At 41.2% G+C, this 21,395-nt stretch overlaps 1 long non-coding RNA gene across 1 annotated transcript; it reads right to left on the reverse strand.

Moving 5' to 3' along the window:
• Positions 1-9,612: 9,612 nt before the first annotated feature.
• LOC143419627 (uncharacterized) lies at positions 9,613-13,247 on the reverse strand. Its single transcript, XR_013099638.1, has 4 exons — positions 13,146-13,247; positions 11,661-11,753; positions 9,990-10,077; positions 9,613-9,776 (listed from the first exon to the last, which is right to left on the reverse strand). It is a non-coding gene; the product is annotated as an uncharacterized LOC143419627 (long non-coding RNA).
• Positions 13,248-21,395: the final 8,148 nt, after the last annotated feature.

Consider the following 21,395-nt stretch of genomic DNA (forward strand, 5'->3'; position numbering starts at 1 on the left):
GACCATAAAGTGCGTCATAAGAAAAGTGCTGAAATTTAATGTAATGATTTCTTTGAGACATAATAACTCTTTCACAGAGAAAAACACGGTTTGGAGGATTTCAGCTGGCCTCAGACTGGTATTAAATACTTGGGCATTACATTCCCCCGTTTGTTACACAACATAGTCCAGGCTAATTTTGAACCTCTATTGGACAAGTTCAGAACCGACATAATTAGATGGTCCCCTTTGTTCCTCACCCTTTGGGGTAAAGTTAACATCATCAAAATGAATTGTGCTCCAAAATTAAATTACCTACTACAAACACTCCCGCTAGAAATCCCATCAAAATATTTCCATCAATTTGACAGATTATGCAACCAATTCATATGGAATAACAGACGCCCTAGAATAAAGCTTAAAAAGCTACAGCAACCAGTGGAGTCGGGTGGCCTGGGGGTCCCAAATCTACTATTTTACCATTATGCTTTCAGTCTGAGACACATGGTTCACTGGGCTCTCCCTCCAGAACGAGCCCCCCCATGGCTTAGTCTGGAGAGTACTTTGTGCTCACCACTCCCTCCGATGCACATTTTAACCACCAAGCTCCCACCAGATATACAAACCCACCCCATTCTTTCTTTCCTGCAGACGGTCTTGAAGAAGGTGGCCTTGCTACTAAATTTTAACTCCCACCTTCACACTGAGGCTTCCATATGGCTCAATCCCAAACTCTGCATTAATAAATCGCCGTTTTTCTGGAGACTGTGGGTCCAGAGAGGGATACTTGTTCTCGGAGACCTGTATCAGGGGAGGATTCTCAAGTCCTTCAACGACCTTAAAGCACAGTTTCAGTTGCCACAAAGTCAGTTTTGGAGGTACTTGCAGCTCCGGCACTTATTGCTCAAAACCTTTGGTTCCCCCTCCACACCACCTCCAAATATTGAATATCTCAGCTACATCAAAAAAATCTTTGGGGGGGGGTCGTGAAGTCTCTAAATATTACTCAATGCTTGTTACGGGCACGAGTAAAGGACTACCTGCCCTCTGGTTAGCTTGGGAATCTGACCTTGGTGTGGCTTTTACAGATCAGGAATGGACTGCAATTTTGCAGATTAGTAAAAAGGTGTCCAGGGAACTTAGAACGAGACTAATCCAATTCAAATTACTACACCGAATTTACTGGTCGCCACACAGACTGTATAGGGCGAACCTCATTCAGTCCCCTGAATGCTGGAGATGTCAGACTGGGGTAGGCACATTGACCCATATGATTTGGAGCTGTCCTAAAACCCAAATCTTTTGGACTGAGATACATGACTTTATCAAATCAACCATACGATGGGATATTCCTTTTTCACCAAGACTATTTGTTTTGGGAGACCCATCACTCCTTAACTATGCTCCACCTAAGGCTGCTGAGTGGGTACAGACTGCATTGATGCTGGGGCGTAAACTCATTATCTCCCAGTGGAAGGCCCCCTCCACCCCACCTGTCTCTGTATGGCATATTCAACTAGGGAGACTCGCTGCACTAGAACAACTCTCATACAGGCTCCTGAATAAAGTGGAGAGTTTCCATCTGAAGTGGGATCCATATCTGTCCAGAATAAAATGAACAGACTAGACCTTAGAGTGGGATAGTCATTGGAATTCTGATGAAGCACTCTCAGGGATGTCAGAGTGTGGCATGCAGTAAGACCCACATAGTCAAAGGCTGGCTGTTTTTGTTTCTTTTGTGGGTTTTTTTGTTTGTTTGTTTGTTGTTGTTTTTGTTTTTCTTTCCATGCTTTTGTTTATCTCTTGCTTTGTTTGCCCCCCCTCATTTTGGTTTGGTATTCTCTACTGTTCTGCTGCTATGCTGATGGGTTTTTTTTATGTGATGTAATCTGTCTCCGCAGTGGACTGTAGTGTTCTAAAAGTACAATAAAATATTAATCACAAAAATGAAAAACACGGTTTGGTTTTTAACAGTTAAATCTCTCCTGCTGACACAAACACAAAAATACCAACAAACAGCAAAAACTGATCAGAGTAAATAAGACATCTGTCTGTTATCTACCTGTGATGATCTACTTTGTTCTAAATCTCTGAGTCTGTTGTGTTTTTCAGTCAGCAACAGAATATGACGTTAACACTACGTGAGATTAACCCTTTCACGCATAGTGGTTATTACAGCTATTCAAAGGCTGTTTTCAAATCTAAATAATATCATTTAAATAATAAATAATAAATCTAAAGCAGGTCTGAGTGTTTAACAGGTTCAGTCCTTGAATGATCTCCACAGAACAACACAAACATCACCTCTCTCATCATCAACCATCAGCTACATACTAAAGACCATCATCAGCCAAAGGACTTCAAAATGACGTCACTGTATAAAAATGTATATTGTACTATGGAGGAGGCAGCATTTAGCTGTAGCCTCCATAAAACCACAGCTGATCTGGAGAACTTTGTCCATCTTTGTTCAAAACACTCAAAAATATAATTATAAAACACTTACTGTTCTTCTGAAGAAATCCTCAAAGTCTTTTCTGATCATCATGATTGAAAAAAAAAATTATCAAAATATTTTAAAAACATAAAGGGCAAAAAAAATAAAAAAATAAAACTGGACCTCTGTACTAAACATCCAGAGAACAAACTGAGCTGTGCTTCCTTGTCAGCTGTTTTTATACAGACACACCTCAGATCTATGACATCAGCACCCACAGCGTCACCTTAGCAACCACATTCCTCCACCTATCAGCTGTGAGTTCACATATTTGACAAACAAATACAAAGTCACAGCTGACTCTGAGCCTTCACAGTCAGCTGATCCTTCTGTCAAATAACTTAATGAAACCCTGAAATACTATAAATATTTCAGGTCCTTGAAGTACACACGGGTGGGGGCTGGAAACCCACTCCACCTGTCACAGTCTGAAGACAGAACGTGATTTCTGTTCAGTGTGTGAGGATCAGTATGATGTATAATAATGTGAGTAAACTTCAGCAGGTTCATGTCTGTGATGTAGAGAACAGGAACAAGCAGAGGTGCTCTGGATGTTTGATCTGTGCTCTGATAATTCAGCGTATCACCATGTGGGACAGGAGACTGTCCAGCACAAGTTACAGCCTGTCAGAGTGTCGCTCACGACAAACAACAGATGCATCTGTTACTGTTTCTGTCTGCTTTTATTCTAAGCCCACCTTTTATTTCCTGTCCTGTTCTTGTTTTGTGCTCATGGAATTGATGGAAGATTGTGTCTCAGTATCCTGGTCAGACTGGTTCAGCAGTAGAATCATGTGTCTGTCTGTGAATCATATCAGATTTCCTCTTTGATGTTCAGCACATTCATCAGCTGTATTTGAACTCGGAGCTCCATTTTTTTTCTGTTGTTTTGTTCTCGTCTCTTTTGGATGTAAAGTCATTTCAGAGCTTCATAACATACCTGTGGTTAGCTGTGCCAGTCTAACAGACTGAAAGAGTTTAGAGAGTTTAAAGAGTTTAATCCTCTTTGGCATGAATTAAAGTTTTTTAGAGAAAAAAATATTTCACTGTACTTTCTTGGAGTTTGGAGCTCCTGCTTTATATTTGAATCAATAAATTTGCAATAAATAAATGTGCAATGCGGCTCCCAAAATGTCACATTTTTCTAATTCAGAACTTTTATGAAAGAAACAACTAATTGATTGAAAATTGTAATTTTTTTAAAACAAACATCACGTTGATTTTCATAGAAGTTTTTAATAAAATAAATTAAATATATTTATTTAATGGTAATTATTTATTTAATTACCATTAAATAAATGGTAAATTGACTGTTTTTATAGAGCACTTTTATATTGTACTTGTTGCATTAAGCGCTTTGATGCTCAATGCAACATGCCTCATTCACACAAGCACCTTTTATACATGTTTTCCATCTAACATTCACACTCTGAGAAACACTTCAGGAGCAACTTGAGTTCAGTATCTTGCCCAAGGATACTTTGGGATCAGGTGGGCACAGGTTGTGTGCAATATCATGCACGATGCAAGGGTCTGTATGTGTGATCGTGTTTGTCTCTGTGTTTTTGTGTGTCTGAATGTGTGAAACTTTATGAATCAGAGGTGGACATCACATTTCTGTTGTTTGACATTTGGAGTACCATTACATCCTGGGACTTTACATCTCCCTTCATTCTGTCCTCCTATGACATGTTCTTGTGGTAATTTCCTGCAATTTGTATAGGCTTGTTTTAGTGCATGGTTTGATTGCTACATATCCCATCACTCAGTGCTCAGACATTACCAATAAGTTTGATGTGTCACATGACCCTCTTCCTATTGAAAAAACAAAAGTTGTATCCAAGATGGCCGCCTTCTAAATGGCCACCATGCTCACCACCCATCTTGAGGAGTTTGCCCCCTCACATATACTAATGTGCCACAAACAGGACTTTAATATCACCAACCATTCCCATGTTATTACGGTGTATCCATATAAATGGCCCACCCTGTATATATTATGTATACATTTTATACCATTACTCTTTCATAATAAAGCATTTTTGTATGAATTTATGGTCCATGTTAAGGACTATAATCACATATGAAAAGAAAAACAATGTATTTGTATAAAATTAAAAGTGAATTACTTTAATAGTTAGAAACCTTCTAAATTATCTTTGTGGACATTAATGAGACAGCATGACCACGATGTCAGACTGAAACAACCTCCACACTTTTCTGATGGAAAAACTTTTGAAACAAAAAATTGATATTTGTGATTTATTGGAGAAACATGAACTTGTAAACCAGGCTGATTCTATTTAACAGAAACAAACACTGTTTGGTTTTTAACAGTTCACCTGCAGACACAAACCCAAACACACCGACAAACAGCAACACTGATCAGAGCAAAGCAGACATTTCTCTGTTATCTGGTTGTGATAATCTACTTTGTTTGGAGTTGGTATGTCTAATCTGAGAATCTGAGTTTCATAAATCTAACTAAGATTAAATTCAAGGTTCAAATGAAGTCACTGATTACGAGAAGTAACTTTGAGCTACTTGTTTGACTTTCCCATAAGTGTTGAAGAAAGAGGAAGTAATAACTACACATAAATGTGTCATAATAAAAGAGGTGAATGATGGAGGAGGCAGCATTTAGCTGTAGCCTCCATAAAACCACAGCTGTTCCTGAGAACTTTGTCCACCTTTGATTGTCTTTAAGTTGTGTTGGAGCCACAGAGAACAAATCTTTGTTCTTTATGGAGAACCAGTGAGGTTGTTTGGACTTTCCTATGCAACATCAGTGCATGCAGCTGCTGCAGCACTTCCTGGAAATCACATGACTGTGTTCAGAGTACAGGACGGTCCATGAGTCATTTGGTACCGGGTTGCATGAGTTGAGGCTTGCAACTCTATAAACACAATAAACATAGTTTTTTATCGTTAACTTGGTTTCCCTGGGTCTTTTCTTGTGTTGTAGTTTTGTGTCTTTTTTGAAAGAAATATTTACACATTACCATAGCGACCAGAAAACATTAAGGGGCAGAGAGGAGGATGTTACTCTCAGTGTTGTTGGCGCATTTCATGAGAATACTGCTAATAAAGTTACACAATTACACAGTGAATTTGCGTTTAGTATTATATTTACAAAATACCAGTTTTTGTCTTGGTCGTATCATTTTATTTTGTTGTATTTATTTGCCATACTTTCAACAAAAAAGGTTGGGGAACACTGATGTAGATTACAGAAAAGGCTGAAAAACATCATTTTTTAACACTTACTGTTGTTCTGAAGGATCACTGAAACCCTCAAACACTCTTCTGATCATCAGGATGGAAAAATGATCCACTTGAAAACAACAAGCCCTTCACCTCTGTCACGCCATAGCTTGTTCCTGCCCACTCATACAGATATTTGACAAACAAATAGGTTTTTTGTTAATCCTTTACACAATACAAAAAACATAGGAGAAAATGAAAGTTCAAAATATATATTAAAATTGAAAAGTTAAAAAAACATTGATCATAACTCCAGCAGGTCTGATCGCTCAAACAACATGAAGAAATAGTTTATGAAGGCAAAATGTAAATAAAACACTAAGTCTGTTTAAAACCAACAAACTTGACTCTGGTGTCGTCTGTCTCTGGCACATTGTTCCCTCATAACTTCATAACATATGAAATCTTCAAGGCTAAAACACACATGTCACTTTTACTAAATTAATACATTTTACAGCACCTACTGCAGCTGTCAATATCGAGAGACAAGATCTTTATCACAATATCATCTGTGAGGAATAGAAAGAAATGCAGATTAAAACAGTGCATTCTGGGGAAACTGGGAAGACTCATATGACCATGTGGGAAATGTGGCTGCTCAGCCAGTTTCAATTTAGAGTAAAAGAAAAAAACAGCTGATGAGCATAGCTGGACTGGCCATCGGGCATCGGGCATTTGCCCGGTATGCCCGATGGCCATCTTGCCCTATGGGCTGATGGTGATTTTTCGTTTTTATGGGCCGATGGGTTTTTTTCCCATAACGACATAAACACTGAAAGGTGGTGGATTGGCCAGATGAAGGGAGATTTGTAAAAAGAACTCAGTTGTTTGGTGGTGGCTATTGCGGAGCTTCCACAGTTTCAGTAACATTAGCAAGTGGTGGAGGCCAGCAGATGCAACACGCTGGCAGGTGGATGACGGAAAGGCAGGAGGAGCAGAGACCCGAGGCGGTGAACTGAACTTCAGGTAAGAAGTTATGACTGCAGTCTATCTGGGTCAGATATAACCAAGTTTAGGTGGAGTTTATTTTCGTTATGCTGACTTTTTACAGTCAGTTACATTAACTTATAATAGCATTAACATTGAAAGGGGGGCACAAAGAAATACTTTTCTTTCTTATTCCCATTTAAAATATCTAGCTTTTAACAAATAATTATCTGAATCTTACAACAAACAGAATAGGGAGGATGGTGTGGGTTTACGTTTATTAGATTGATACATATACACCAACAAGACAGTGTACATCACTGTGACAACAGTGTTTGTTTTCATTCAAAGGCTTTATGGTTTTTCCTATAATACCTGGTGGCCCGGTCTCTAGTCAAAATGCCCGGGCCGATTTTTTGTCCCAGTCCAGCCCTGATCTCAGCTGCAGTCAGTCCAGATAGATCACATAAAATCAAAAATATCACTCAAATAAGCCTCAGACTGTTTAACTTCATCAGACTTGAAGATGAAACAGATTTGTGACTGTTCCTGTAACAAGAAACAAGAAGACGGGGAGTGAAGAGTTGTTTTTAATCTGCTCTTAATCATCTCCTTTAGTCAGAGACTGAAACACCCTCACTGCAGATCATCCATCCCAACAGCAGTTAGACTCTATAACCTATAACTCCTCAATCCCGATTTCACAAGTCACTGGACATCCACGGTCACCACTTCCTGCATAATGCACCTTCTATGTGTATGAACGTGTGCAGGTATATATGTATGTATATACATACATATGTGTGTGTGTGTGTGTGTGTGTGTGTGTGTGTGTGTGTGTGTGTGTGTGTGTGTGTGTGTGTGTAGATGTCTATACATAGGAATAGTAAAGAATGTGAGTTTTCACTGTTGAAAGGTCTGAAGGACTCTGTAAAGTCAGCTTTGTGTCTGTGGAGAGCCTTTGAAAAAGTCCTCACCTTCAAAATAAGTATTTGATATTCTGATTATTCATTGAGTCCTCAAGAGTGTTGATATAAAACAGGTGTGTGTGTGTTTGCGTGTGAGTCAGTATCTTGGTCAAACTGGTTCAGCAATGAGTGTTTGCTGATCATACAAATGGGCTCTGTTTTGTTTCATATCACATGATCTGTTGGTATGTGCAGCAAAAGTAAAAACACTCAAAGCTTCTTTCTTTTCCATTTTTATTATTTTTATAAAAGTAGAGCTAAGATAGTTGCTTAGATGTTAACAAGGTGGTAATCTCAGGCTGTCTAATAGCGATAAAACCACATAAAAAATCTTGAAATGTAACATTATTATCTACGCAAACTTAGATTTTACTGACTTTAAAAATCTATATTTTGCAAACACTACTCATACAGAGTATGAGTAGTGTTTGCGCCCCCCATGATCTTGAAAAGGATAAGCGGAAGTGAATGGATGGAAAACTGCAGCTTCCTTGAATGTAAATGTTTAATATTCAAACACTGAAATGATGACAGTGAGTGACCACCAGAGAAGAAGCCGTCTGTGGTCATCAAGCAGTCAGAAACCACTCTGGATATTAGTCACTGGAAATGAAACAGGAACAGTGCTGGATTCGGGGCTGTGGGAGGAAAGATGCTGAAATGCACCCCGTGGTGGATCGTAGAGACTCGAACTCAAAGACAAATGAAAAATAAATAAACATTAAACTTTTCCTTTATTTGTGTGATGTATATCTGATTCTAATATCTAACGTTAATGAACAGGGTTTGAATCAGATTTAAATAATTTCACTGTGAAAAACCATCAAACTCTGACGTTAAAGGAAACGTTAAGTGTTCTGTGGAGAGCAAAATATTCATGTTTCATTGTAACAACACTGCCACCATGAGGTTAAAGCGAACAATGACAGCTGTGCAGACATGCTCTACTCACTGGAACACAATGATTCAGATGTATGAGTTTTATAAATGGCTGCATTGTGTATAACTGTGGATGAAGATTCCTTTACTTTCACTTGTATTCAGGTTAATCATGAAATAGTCAGTGGAATAAACATGACTGTACTCATGATTGGGCAGTAATACTTCTAATATGAACCTAAGAACAATTTCAACAGCACAGTGAAAATATTTAAAATGTGTTTAATATTTCTGTTGGAAAGGTTGTCAACAGTGTGTGAGAGCACCCTTGTGGCGAGAGAGCGCAATTGCACTATTGAGCACGTGAGCTAACCAAATCAAATCAAATCACTTTTATTGTCACATCACATGTGCAGGCACACTGGCACAGCACATGCGAGTGAAATTCTTGTGTGCGAGCCCCACAAGCAACAGAGATGTGCAAACACAACAACACAAACGAGCAAAATACAAGAATGGCCAACCTGAAACTAATAAATATATGTACAATATATAATAGTGTATGCATTTCTGGATGTGTATACTAAATATTTTCCTACGTGTGTGTGTGTGTGTTTGTGTGTGTGTGTGTGTGTGTGTGTGTGCACATTTTTACAAATTAAATAGTTAAAAAAAAAAAAAAAATAATAATAATAATAATAATAATAAAATATATAAAATATACAGAGTTGAATATGTGCAAAACAAGTGGCATTTATATACAGTGTGGAGTGCATAGTGTTGAAGTTCCAGTAGTGAAGCTGAGGTGTCTATGACGTGTTCAGCAGTCTGATGGCCTGGTGGAAGAAGCTGTCTCTCAGTCTGCTGGTACGGGATCGGATGCTGCAGAACCTCCTTCCTGATGGAAGCAGTCTGAACAGTTTATGGCTGGGGTGAGCCACTTTGCACACTGGCTCAACAGAGGATGTCTAGGCATGGTGTGAGTTGTGTGTGTTGCTAAAGAAGTGTGTGTGTTGCTAAAGAAGTGTCTGTAGACATTGATCCCTGCTTGGAAAGGACAGTCTTGAGCCTTTTATGTCATTCAGGCATTTGGTTTATTTATTTATTTTTTTAAAGAAAAATGTGTTGCATCTTTGTTATAATTTTGTATTCTGGTCTGAGGTGCTGGGGGGACCAGTTAGAGACCAACAGCTGGACATCGGTGGTTGGACTGGTGGACTACTTCAGTGAAGAGTAGACGACGTCTGGCTCTGGTTTAAAGTCTGAACACAAACACACACAGTTCAAACAACAGGAAACATGATTACAAGATTTGTAGTTCAATCAAGACCTCCAATCTCCACCTCTCTGCATCACACTGGACTGAGTTCTGAGCTTGAGTGAGGATGTGGTTTGATCAGCTTAGCTTAGCATGATGAATGAAAACAGCATGAGCAGCTAGCTTGTCTCTGTGCAAAGACAAAGAGCAGCTGTACCTGTTCTGTCATCTTGTTGTGATGGTTGTTTATCCATAACCGATGTCTTCAGTTCTCACTGCTAAGTAGACCACAGCCGAATAAATGTCTAAAAAAAAAAAAAAACTTCAACAAACTGCAACTACACCAGTGCAGGTAAACATGGCAAAACATTTTTACTGTTTCTAATGTTCCATCACGAAACTACATGATGTGCCAGCCATTGCAAAGGTCAGGTTTTAGTGAAACCAGATTAATTTGAATCTATTTGACTGTTTTTGTGACTTCTCAGTGGAGTTTTTAGATTTTAGATTTTGTCTGTGTTGGACAGAGTACATCTTTCTTTCTGTGAGAAAGAAATGATGGATCATGAACAGGAGGAGCTACATGCCACTGATGTTCTGCTTTAAAAACCACAGCATCTTTGTACAGTTTTTTTTTTCTCGTCTTAACACCTTTGCTGTGAAACACTGAGTGACCACAAAGAACTGTGGGGTGTTTCTGAGAAAGATGCAGGTGGACGACCACAAAGCTGCCATCTTTTTCCACTGCAGACTGACACTCTTCACCACAGAGCACAAAGCAAAGATGTTCTCACAGCATGAACACTTTTATTAGACAAAACAGTAAAAACTGTGGCGAGAACATTCATGTGTTAGATGAACTGTAATCAACAACAGGAAGTTGCTGCTGATGGTTTTACATGAAGAACTTCAAAATAATAAACGATTGTGAACTTTTTAAAAAGACATCGTGTCCATTCATGTTTCTTTTATTTCTCATAGTGAAAATAAATTCATGAGCACCAAAAACCAGACAGCAGATACATGTCAGACTAATCAGAGCTTCTCTAAGCTCCTACTTTTCAATTACAACACTGATAATGTTCTGAGTTCACAACACACCTGACATCTGGACCCAAGGCTGAGTCATTAGTTAAAATAAAATCAAAGCGTCCCTAAAGAAAAATGCTGATCTGTCACATTTGAACCAAATTTCTATTAAATTTTTGACACAATTAAATAAATATTTGTTTCAGCTGTTGACTGACTCTTTTTGGGGCATGGGAATCATAATGTTTTTTTATTACAAATTTCCATTCAAGATTCAATTCTCCTTGAGATGTCTTTATTGCTTTACAAGTTTTTTAAATCTCCCTTTTTTTTTAAGTATTGCTGTTGAAAACGTGCTTTACGAAAGTGCGGAGTCAAGGAGGCCATTTACGTGAAAAGGGAAAGACCATCTCTGAATCGAGGAGGGGGCCTAGGGGAAAATCTTTCACCATCTTACAATGCTGTGATGGCAGCCATTCCCCAACTCTCTGTGAATGGTGATAATTGCCATTAATCAATTATTATTGATCAGTGGCTGTGACAATTTGCATATTAATGATCAAGGAACTGACCTCCCAGCCCATTGTTCCTTTTGTGGGCTGGTTTCAGTCAATATGCAAATGTACTGTTTGTAAGATTGAAACCTGCAGTTAGCTGAGACTGAAGGAGTCACCTGGATGAGTGACGAAACTTTTCTCCCACTGAAAACATTTTGTCCAGATGAGCAGAATCAACTTTTGGGGATTGCTTGTCAAAATTCTTTCCATAAATATATTTACTAAGAATATTTAAAGAATATTAAAGAACTCTCATGCGATGGTGATGAACTTCATAAAGAACAAAATAATAATAACACTACCTCGTCTTTCTTTGACAGATTGTTGTTGATAAACTGATATCTTGATGATGAGATGAGTGATGAGGTCATCTTCTCCACTTTCTCCTCGATCTGCTGAAACAATGAAAAACAATTCAGTAATATAATTTAAATCTTTAAACAGGGTTTTGACCCCCAAAAATCTCATAATTGTGCTATCTAACCAGATACTTACTCTCGTTTTTGTTACTGTGAGATTATTTTATTATCTTGTGCCATGTTATACCCCTAATTAAAGATTGTGAAATTATTATGTAGTTTTAGTTTTCATTATTCTCCTGACTTAGAAAAAGGTGATAACTATTACATTTATTAAACTGATTTGTATTATTATTGTATTGATTTGTATTACATTAGACTGCTGATTTATTGTAAATGGATGATATTGTTTTATGATGCATTATACTGATGAGGTATAAGAAATATTGTTTTCAGAGAATCATGGCCTTTTTTGACTGATTAGAAAAGAACAGAACACAGGAAGCCAAGGTCATAACTTAGGCTCACTGAGAGAGAGAAAGAATGTGGATGCTTAGGTATTATGACTTTGGAGGGGGGCTGAAGCTATCAGAATGTGAGAAACGCGCGGACACCCTCCTGTGCTCTCCCCTCCGGATGGTTTATGCTCAAAAGTGTTGTATGGAATAATAAGAATTGTATGGAATAAAGAGATTTTTTGATTGAGCATTTATACACCGAGTGTTGTCCTTCCTTCAGCCCAAAGATCAAAAGAACTGAGAATTTAACATTACCTTGGCCTCCAGTGACACTGTGAGAAATCGTATAGTCATTTTTAACCAGGTTATGTCCATCAATATTAATTTAAATTTCTTCCATTTCCATTTCCTCTCACAGTGATGGTGACATGCACTGAGTGTTTCCTTCTCCTTCACCTTTTTTTTTTCCACTCGCTAAGTGTTTCAGAATCAGAATCAGAATCAGAATACTTTATTGATCCCTGGGGGAAATTATTTTTTGTTTATATATTTCTCTACATTTAATTATTAGCCATTATTAGATTATTATTTGTCCTGTCTTCCTCCCCTCAAACCAATCACATGAGTCTCCCTGAGCCTTGTTTTACTGCTTTTTGACTGTCACTAAAGCTCTGGTTCATGGGGGGTGGGGGGGGGGGGGGGGGGGGGGGGGGGGGGTTATATGATTGTTGGGGTTGGATTTTTTGTCTTTATTCCTTTTTTTTTTTTTTTAACTATACAGCTTTTACCAAACAATAGAAAACACCTTGAGGCAACTGGTTTTGCAATTGAACTCAAATGAATTGAATAACTTTAAGAAACTAGTCAGTGTAAACATAATGCCTGTGGACTTCTGCTGAAATTTAAAAAATGAACAATAATAAAAATTAAATATGTAAACAAATTTGTTACTGTGATCGTAATAAACGTTAATAAACTTTATTCTACTAAATAAACTCATACATGAAATATCAGGAAGTCTGAGTCTCACCTTCAGGTCTTGTGTGAACACATCGTCTCACCAGCAGAACCAGTAACACCAGTAGAACCAAAATACAGATTGATCCAACACATGACAACACAGAGAGAACAGCAGGAGGTGTGGATGTAGGTGGAGGTGTGGATGTAGGTGGAGGTGTGGTGGTGTGTTCGTCTAAAATAAAGCAAACACAGTCATTAAGTTGTCGTCACATTGTGAATGTTGAAAGCTGCAGAAACACAGACAGGTGAGTGTGTCACCTGTGACAGTGATCCAGCTGGATGGAGACTCTCCATGACCGCTGATGTCACACTTGTAGAGGCCTTCATCAGACCTGGAAACATGCTGGATGGTCATGTGACCTGTAGGCTGCTTCCTGATGAGGGAGCCATCTTTATAGAAAGCAGCTGGGAGGTTGGAGGGAGTGGTCTTTGTTTTACAGAGCAGAGTGATGTCATCTCCCTCCATCACAGGGAGGACAGGACTCTGCAGGATCACTGATCCACCTCAACACAGAGACAAACTACAGCATTTCATCCATTTACACACAGCTTCATCAACACTAACTCCACACACTCAGCTTACCAGTGACTGTCAGGTTAACCATGTTACTGATGGGACCCTCTCTGGACTCACACCAGTAAACTCCACTGTCATGAAGCATCATAGTGATGTTACAGGAAGAACCAGCTGGTTTTCCCCATGTACTTCCACACTGAGACCTCTGTTGTTTGCTTGTGTTTCTCCTCAGAGTCCATCCAGCAGAGCTGTCGTCCTCCTCACAGCTCAGAGACACAAAGTCACCTTTAAATAATTGAGAGCTGCTGGGACTCACAGTCAGACGAGCTGTGAGGGTCAAAATGAAAAATTGATCATTTCTTGTGTAGACTTTCACCTGCCATTTGAGAGTATCCATATTCAAGTTGGATTAAGGGTTTACGAGTTTCAGCTACCTAACGTCTGCCACCGTCTTTATTGAGTGACCAAAAAATTAACTAGACAATGATTTATTTATTCATTTCATGGGTAGGTATTGCAATTCCATTATGTCATTATCCGTTAAGTTATTATCAGTTAAAATATGAGGCCTTGAGTTGATTTGAGTTGTTGTGCTTGCATTTAGAAGATTTTGCTGTGGGCCAACAACATGCAGTTAAAGCGGCTCTCAATGCAGGTGAATCAAGACACCCTTAAGCTGCAGAAGGAAAAAACATAAAAACATCTGAGAAATCGCCTTCGTGAACTAGGCAATGCGAAAAGACCTGGATATCCATGGAAGACAACAGTGGTGAATGGCCGCATAATTTCAGTACTGATGAGAAACAATCCTTAGTAGCCAACTGAGGGAACAATGCATTTTCTACCATTCTCTTTATGTCTACCATTACAACTAAACTGCATGAAAGTAAATCCACAGGGTTCACTGAAAGGTGCAAGCCACTCATGAGCCTCAAGTATAGGAAGACTAGATTCAACTTTAGTAAATAAAAAAAAAATCATCTAAAAAAAGTTGTAAAAACGTACTTTAGACTGATGAAACCAAGATCAACCTCTACCATAATGATCCAAAGCGTAGTGTGATGGCTTGGGAGTGCATGGGTGACAGTGGCACTGGGAAACTAGTGTTTATTGATGATGTGACACAGGATTAACATTTATGGACCTCCTCATCCTTTATTTCATCAGTTTTATATGTGAGATCCATTGTGAAGCATGAACCCAATCAGGTCATATCAGTGAGCATTTGTCAGGTTTAAACTGTGACAGAAGAAGGTTACTGACCTCGGTTTGTTGTGCAGCTCAGCAGTGAGATCAGAACTAAAGAGAAATGACACTCAGGTTGATTTGAGGTGAATATAAAGAACAACTCCACACAAACAGCTGACAAACAAAGAAATGACATTGACACAGTGTTTTGAATTTTATTTTTGGATTTATGAGGTAGCTCACATTCTAGTGTTTTATTATTTAGTCATGAGTTTGAGTGCTTCTGAGTTTTGTGTCTATGTTTGCAGATCTTAGTTCCTTGTTTGCTGATGTTAATCTGAGTCTGGTCTCTGTGCATCTCCTGTGTTAAGTCAGTCTCGTCTCTTGTGTTAGTGTTTATTTCTTTATGCTTGTGTCTTATTGTGTTCAGTTTTTTCTTCCTCTTGTCTAGTAACTTAGCTTCGGTTCACCTGTGCCTCATTTTCACCAGCTGTGGCCTTTCTCTCTAATTGCCTCATGTTTTTATTTAAGCCCTCAGTTTTCTTCAGTTCCTGACCACCTGCAATCTGTGTGCTCTCCTGCTTGTCTGTTAGGCAGTTCAAGCACTCTTAATTCTTATTCTCATGTATATATCTCATGTATATCTCATGCACATATCTTTCTACGTAGCACTTTTAATTCTTATTCCTACTTTTATTTTTTCATGTCTATTTAAGTGCTATTTATGACACTATGTTTGCACTGAAGCACCGCAGCAATTTCCTAATGTTGTAAACCTGCTCAACATTTGGCAATAAACCCCTTTCTGATTCTGATTTTGATGTTAGTTTTTTCTCTCCCCAGTCAGCCAAAATTCCAATGATTATGTTTTGTTTAAAGAAAACATTTTCACATTTTCACATGAGTCTTTCTGCCCACTTCTGGATTTGGCTCATTTGGCTCACACTTTGCCTGCATCACAAACACACTAACCACTGCACCTCTCCGCTACCTGTGCTGTTAAAACTAATTTAAATAACATTTTTATAGTGTTTTAATCAACATTTCTGGAGGAACTTACTGACATAAGTATTTACAGAGAGTGGACTCAGCTTTTACTGTGATCATTATGTACATGCTGAGTATATACTTTACAAATTATCTACTACTTAAACGTATTCAAACAGTTTGGCATCTCCATCTGCTATCCCAATTTTTATCTAAAAAGCAGCTCTTACTGTGGTCACTCATGTACACTGACTACTCCGAGTATATACAAATGTTCACTATAATAACCCAGTGAAGTCATGTGTCCACTGTGCAGCTGTGTTGATATAATGAGTGAATGATTTGATCTTTTCACTGCCTGCTGTGTTTCCTCGACTCCTGAGCAAAGATAAAGAGTCAGTTCAGACCTGCAGTTGGTCCTCGTGGTGTTTGAACTTGAATTCAGCCTGATTTGTTTTTCATGTCTTCTCCTCCATCATCAGTTATCAGGAGAGCAGACAGTCAAAGTACAAGAATTCAAACAAACACAGAGATTCTACTTACAGAGCAGACACAGCACAGATGTTTCCTTCATCGTCCTTCTCACTCATTTGAGCTTTTTCTCATTTCTCTCACTGACACCAAGTAAAGCCCGCCCTCTTCCTCTGAGCACCAGCTTTTCTATTGGTTCAAAGAAAGTCGTGAGGGGCTCACTTTTTTCTTTGTGATATGATGTTGCTTGAAAAAGTTATTTTGAAATCTAACTACAATCACACTATAATCCCTTTAAAAAAATTAACTATTGTTTTAATATGATCCAGTATTTTCTATAAACATCTTTATATAAAAATCTGAGGAATAAGATGTCCTCTGTTCTCAGTGATCTGTAGATTGGTTGATAATCAGATCCATTTCCATGTAGTGGACGTCCCCCTCAGTGAGAGAGGCTGAAACACAGGAATCAAACCAGGGTCGCTGCTGTTATGGAGCTGAACTGGAGCCATTCAGACACAGAGGCCCTCTGAAAATATTTTAATTACAGGTGTCCAAAGACACACTGGTTTACTTTTTTACAGACATACAGTGGGGCAAAAAAGTATTTAGTCAGCCACCGATTGTGCAAGTTCCCCCACTTAAAATGATGACAGAGGTCAGTAATTTGCACCAGAGGTACACTTCAACTGTGAGAGACAGAATGTGAAAAAAAAAATCCATGAATCCACATGGTAGGATTTGTAAAGAATTTATTCGTAAATTAGGGTGGAAAATAAGTATTTGGTCACCTCAAACAAGGAAAATCTCTGGCTCTCACAGACCTGTAACGTCTTCTGTAAGAAGCTTTTCTGTCCCCCACTCGTTACCTGTATGAATGGCACCTGTTTGAACTCATCATCTGTATAAAAGACAGATTCTTTACAAATCCTACCATGTGGATTCATGGATTTTTTTTTCACATTCTGTCTCTCACAGTTGAAGTGTACCTCTGGTGCAAATTACTGACCTCTGTCATCATTTTAAGTGGGGGAACTTGTACAATCGGTGGCTGACTAAATACTTTTTTGCCCCACTGTATGTCTTCCCCCAACTGTTAGCAGCACTTCAAATGAGCCATAATGCGCAAAGGGGCACAATTTGTCATGGCTATGTCGAGACTCTCTCTCCACTCCATTATATATTCCATATGTATAGGGGTAACTCTGTAAGACACCCCGTGAGGAAACAGTGCAACCGAACCCAGAGTCAATGTATCAACGAACTATTTACAAATGTACGTATATCCACGCCACCCCGGCCAGGGCCTTGCCAGACGCAAGGCCGAGTCGGAGGCATCAGTCCGCAAGACTGGCCTGAACCGGCCCTGCAAGACGCAAATACTGCAACCGATCGGATGCTTTCGGTCAGCCTGCAATACGCCAGGCAGACCAGGGAACGACAGTTACCACCGATGGGCACCCAGCACCCGCTTCCCAAAGAGGGGCTGGCTGCCACGTTCAAGTGGTAAAACCACGTAAAAGTGGTGGCTGAGGACCACGTGGCGACCACACAAAATGAGGAGAGGGAGGCATCTGTCCACAAGGCCCAAAAAGTGGCCACCCCACGTGTTGAGTGTGCTCACACACCCGAGGGGAGAGGGATTGCTGCCAAGGAGTAAGCCTGGCGGATGGCCTCTACAGCCCAACGGGACAACTAGGACTTGGACAGGGGCCTGCCCAGGATCCTGGGATGGAACGAGACAAACAGTTGGTCCGTGGTCCGAATTGGCTGAGTACGTACAACGTACAGCACCAGTGCTTGTACGGGGCACAGGGCCCAGAGACGCTGCGCCTCCTCCCAGTCCAAACCTTCTGTGGGAGCTGACCGCAGCTCAACTGACTGGGGAAGGTGGAAATCCGAGAGGACTTACGGCAAGAAGGTAGGGTTTGGCCAGAGGACCACCCTCTGGCAGCCACCTGCAGCATTCACCATGGACCGACAGCGGAGCTCACTAATTTTTCTGGCGATGAAGAAAGGCGGTCTTGAGCAGCAGCCACTTCAACTCTGCTTTTTCCAGAGGCTCGAAGGGAGGGCGCTGGAGGGCATGAAGGACCAGGTCCAGATCCCGGGGGGAATGGGGACCCTGGCATATGATCTGGGCACCCCTCAAGAACCACGAAATCAAAGCAGTGTCGGTGTCGCTGAGTGCTGAGCGACCAAGACAAATAGCCTTAATCGCAGCCACCAGCCCACGCAGGGTAACAGCGACTCTGCCTGCCTCTAGCTGGGACTCCAACTGCAGCATTCAGGCCCATGAGGCGGAGACACAGGCCCCAGTTCACCCAAGAGTGGAGGCTGAAGTGGTCCAGGCACACCCTGAAGACCCGCTACCGTTCTGCTGTGAGGGACACTAAGCCCCTGACGGAGTCCAGGTACATGCCTAGAAAGGTAGTACTCTGAGGTGGTTCCAACCAGCACTTCTTGGGATTCAGGCAGAGCCCCAGAGCCTGAACATGGGAGACCAGAAGGGCAACATGGCTGCGGCACTGTTCTATTGAGGAGGCGCAGACCAGCCTGTCGTCCAAGATCCTGAGGCCCCGCAGCCTCATAGGAGCGAGGGCGGTGTGCACACACCTGGTGAAGGTTCGGAGTGCCAGGGAGATGCCAAAGAGGCGGGCGCGGAACTCGAAGATCTGCTCTCGAACCCGAATCTGAGGACCATCAACATCTTGCACTTCAGGGGCCAGAGATAACAATTGAGGCCCCTGTTGTCCAGAATGGGACAAAGACCCCCGTCCTGCTTGGCGACCAGTATGTAGTGGGAGAAAACCCCCACTTTGCGGTCCCCAACGTCCACCTCCTGTATGGCCCCCTTTGCCAGAAGCATCACCAGTTCCTCCCGCAGCACCAGGGCCTGCTTCGGGTTGCTCACAGGGTTAAAGGTCGGGACATTATGTTACTGTCAACTGCAGGCGATAACCCTGGGTCATAGTGGAAACCACCCAAGGGTCCGCCCCCAGGGCTGACCAGGCCACCCTGCACTGCTCTGTGGATAGGGCTGGGTGGCCTGGCACCAAGAGATGTCAGGAGGGAGGGGTGGCTGGAGGACTGAGAGACTCCACATCCTCCCTGCCTGCCCTGGGCGTGACTGCCGTGTCTATGAAACCTACTAAGCAGTGCCGTGAGTCTCTGTAGCCTGCTGCAGGAGCCAGGCCGCACCTTGGTCGAACATGGCTGAAGGGTCAACCAACAGTCTCATAAGGCAGTCCCGGTCGTCCGACATGGAGCCAGGACTGAGACAGCCACAGGTGGCGGCGTACTACCCAGAATCAGCCTAAAGTGCAGCCCATAGCAGTGGCCTGCTCTTTCATAAGCGAGGCTAGTTGAGAGGAGGCAGACAGAAGCTCCCCTACGCCGTCTAGGTCCCCCAAACTAGCCTGCAACTGGCGGGCCAAGTGTCGTACACGAAGCAAAAAAAATGGCTGTCAAATTGGAGAGGCAGGCCTGCGTTACCATTGCCCTGTGCAACTTAGTCAACAGGACATCCCTCATTGTTAGGGCATGCAGGCCGCCCCAGGAGGGAGCCCGAAATGGCAACCAGAGGGTTCAGGGGCAGATCCACCAGGGAAAAGTGCCACAGTCAATCTGCTCTTGGCCATGCAGAGCAGCAAACCACTTACAGACAGGGGACCAGTGATGCAGGGCTGTAGGGGATCAAACTGCCTGCATACCAGGTCCTGAAAATCAGGAAGCAGTGGCACCTGCAAGAGGTGGCGCTGAGGCTGTGTGGCATCATCAAACATAGAGGGTACTTAGACGGGTTATCCTTAAATCTAATGGGAGGTTGAGAGTGCCCATTGTACATGCATGGGGGGTGTGGCAGAGAAGTGTGTACATGTGGCAGCTCTCCTGTACAAAATTTACACTGCAGTGCGTCTACGAGGGAACATCACACATACAGATGTCCAGGCTTACTGGATAATGCCCTCAAATATGAAGAAAGTGCAAGGAGTCCCAGGCCATGCAATCAACTACACCACCAGTACAGCAAGGAAAAGGGCACTCGACCAGTCCATTAGTGAAGGACAAAGTGAGTGTTCTGTACCCAGAATCTGGACGCATACTGGTTGCAGTTTGCTAAAACAAAGAACACTGACTGAGTTAAAACCTCCCACTGATCTTATGCATGCACAATGGTCGGGGCTCTGTTCTGTTATTAAGGAATTCCGCCACTTATATGCAGACCCTGTCCAGCCTTGTGTCCTCCCCAAAACACTTACATGTCTCCATGAAAACAAGGGGACGCAACAAATATGACTTTTGGCACATAGCACAGGCAGGAAGAATCACTGTGCCAAACATACATTTGTTATGTTATGTCTGCCTCCAATGCCACTCCTGCGTTATCAACTGTGAAGAAAGTGTGCTACCCACAAAAACTGTCACATCAGCTCTCAGACACTGAACCACAACAAATCAAATGGGGAAAAGAAAATGAAGACAGAGCTACAGAATGGTATACCTCACAGAGTAAGCTGCAGCACAGAGAGCTTAAAGCGGAGAAGTGTGGTTTCATCATCGACCACTGATGCTCTCGTTAACTGTGAATGTTGTGGAAAAGGCAACAATCCCCTGCAGGCCTGTGAAGATGACAAGTTCTGTCTGAGGCTAACTGATGGAACAGTGGATTTGAAACAGACACGCATCTACTACAAGCAGGTCCAAACCAGATTTTTGTTACAAAGTCACACTTTTGTGACTTAGTTGTGTGGACAACCAAAGCTTTTGTAATTACATGTGTGATGCCAGATGTAAACATGTGGGGTAAAGGTTTAGCAGTGGGTCAGAATTTCCGTGGATGTTGCAATGACAATCAAAAAGAGAGAGAGAAAAAAAGCTTGCTAAGAAAACTGAGGCAGTATTCCAGTTACACCCGTTTAGACAGAACTCTAATATTGCAGGTTTCTTTTAAGATTTTTGGTTCGGTGTCACATTAGGGTGGACCCATCTTCCTGTACTCTGCACTTCATGTTTTATTTTACCCGTTTTTCTATCACTCACTGTGAATTAGTAGATCAGGTTTAAAATACTACCAATGTAATTCACAACATACAT

The sequence above is a fragment of the Maylandia zebra genome, linkage group LG7 (assembly GCF_041146795.1).
Source record: "Maylandia zebra isolate NMK-2024a linkage group LG7, Mzebra_GT3a, whole genome shotgun sequence".
Lineage (NCBI taxonomy): Eukaryota > Metazoa > Chordata > Actinopteri > Cichliformes > Cichlidae > Maylandia > Maylandia zebra.